Source organism: Glandiceps talaboti, chromosome 14, assembly GCF_964340395.1.
Source record: "Glandiceps talaboti chromosome 14, keGlaTala1.1, whole genome shotgun sequence".
Lineage (NCBI taxonomy): Eukaryota > Metazoa > Hemichordata > Enteropneusta > Spengelidae > Glandiceps > Glandiceps talaboti.
Window position 1 is genome coordinate 18,990,814 of NC_135562.1, and position 2,312 is coordinate 18,993,125.

The following is a 2,312-nucleotide window of genomic DNA, read 5'->3' on the forward strand; positions in this document are numbered from 1 at the left end:
TAAATTATCTAAATGTCTCTGAAACTATAACATATACACAACATTTGTAAAAATAGATACCACTTTAGGAAAAAAACGACAGGAATAGTATATATACAATAAGACCTCAAGTAAGGCAATTCCCAGATTTACTTTCAATCTTTCTTATTGAAACAACACAAATGTAATGATTGGAAAAATTCAGCGTTCTCAATCGAATCAGTGATTCTCCATCAATTGAGAGAAACTCGTCTTAGTGTAGAAAATTTAGCTTCCTTGAAAAGTGGTTGAGACGCTTTATTGGCAACATTATGCGATTTGGTAAATTAGTCCGTTGTAACGTGTTTGCATAATGTTATTTATCGATCAAATCATGACGATGAAATCGAGGTCGCTCGTTCATTACAACACCAAAACACAAAAATGTGGACCCAAAAAAGACTGTGATGTAGGCTGTGATGCTGCATCCACTTTCGCTTAGTACATGTAGGTATCAATACATCGTTGTCATGACAACGAGTCTGCATCAACTTTGATCATGCTCATTTCCAATCTCATTATCAAAGATAGTTTTTTTTTTTATTTCAAGTTTAAGCCTTTGATGATCACTGTAAACATATACACTTGAAGTCGTTCTCAATAAAATGCCCGGTATGTATTTTATGTTTTGTACACAATTATAATATATCCGCAGGCACGAATACATGAGTTCTCGTTGTATACATTGAGTTTTTGAAGGTTGGACATATCTAGCAAATAAATAATCCTTGGAAAGTTGTATTTGGAAGTTGACTGAATAAACACATCAACATATATATTAAATTCAAGACGAAAGCAACTTTTGCTTTTCGTTTCACACTGTAACGTTACCATGACAACGTGGTGTGCATAATCATAATTTTGTACTATTTCTAGGGCGGAAATGACTGGTTATATCATTCCATGATTTTAATCTTTGTTTTTTAATGAATATTGAAAATTCTGAACAACAACAACAACAACAACAACAACAACAACAACAACAATACGTTTTTCTCTAGTTGCAATTGACTTTCGTTGCTTATTATTTTACATAAATTGCATTCGAATTGTTTTCCTCAGTGTTGGATAACTTTTGTCATTTTCCTAAACTTATCCCAACCTGCAGAAACAGATGATAACTGTAGACCCTTGAAACAACGAATCCTTTCCCGAGAAAATGAAAATGCTCATGGGCCAAGATAGAATAGCGCCATCAACGATCTATATTGGGAAATGTCCCGGCCTGATATGAATTTCAGAATGAGACCCAAGCAGGCATGAACCTTTGGCTTATAGAAGTCTGCGTCTTGAATAATCTAGACATTGTGGTTACGATATCTATCTCTCTGTCAACTGTCTTGAAGGAACCTCATTGTAACACATACACGTTAGATCGCCCTCAACCAGTTAACCTGATTGGCTGCCAACTCAATGCCCAATTGATAACGTCGTTGTGTTTACTATGGTTTAATGATGACGGTACTCTGTCGACTTATTAGCGATTCCCTACATTGATAACACAAAAGGAACTCTAGATCTTTGGTTGGTCAATTTGGTGCTAGATAATAACCCGTTGTGACCTATTGAGGGCGTTCTACAATAAATGAATTTTAATGACTTTCCTTGAAAGCAGTGGACAGAGACAGATACATCGAAAATCATAAACCCTGAAACAAAACACCGCCTGGCTCGACAAAAAACTCATTAATATTGCTACATTTTATCGTCTCGCTGGATAAAAATCTTATCAACAACCTTTCCTCATCGATCAATCGTCTGGCGTGCCAAACATCTTTACCAATATTTCTTTGCGTGAGCGAACATTATCTTAGGAGATCATACCCAAATTGATATGTCCCTGGTACATGGTATACCTAATGTTGGCGCATTCTGTGATATTTTTTGAGACAGTCAATTGACTAAAATGTAACATTTGTAATTCAGTTCTTGTCGTGCCAGAGGATAACGTGGATATATTAATTAGATTTCTGTCGAGCCAGACGCGAAGATTTACAACATCAAAGAGATATTTTGTCTAGCCAGACAAAAAGCTGTAGCAATGTTAGCGAGATTTTTTCGAGCCAGGCGACGTTTAGTTGTCATAATGCCTTGATTATTTTAGATTAGGCGCCAAGGTTCATAAATATATCGACAATAATGATGATTGACATTTTTTCACATTGGGCAACATTTTTGAGATGGAATAAATATTTGATGATTTAAGATTGTGCAGGTTAATATATTGTGTAATAAATATTGAATATATATTCAAAATCCTAAAAAAGTAAGACTTTTGCACATGGGACAAATAT

General features: G+C 35.0%; 1 protein-coding gene across 1 annotated transcript in view; it reads right to left on the minus strand.

Moving 5' to 3' along the window:
* Positions 1-1,066: 1,066 nt before the first annotated feature.
* LOC144445673 (R-spondin-2-like) overlaps positions 1,067-2,312 on the minus strand; it is a 25,504-nt gene continuing 24,258 nt past the window's right edge. The window contains exon 5 of the mRNA XM_078135310.1: positions 1,067-2,312. This exon is cut by the window's right edge and continues 870 nt beyond it. The gene's annotated coding sequence lies outside the window, so the exon portion shown is untranslated.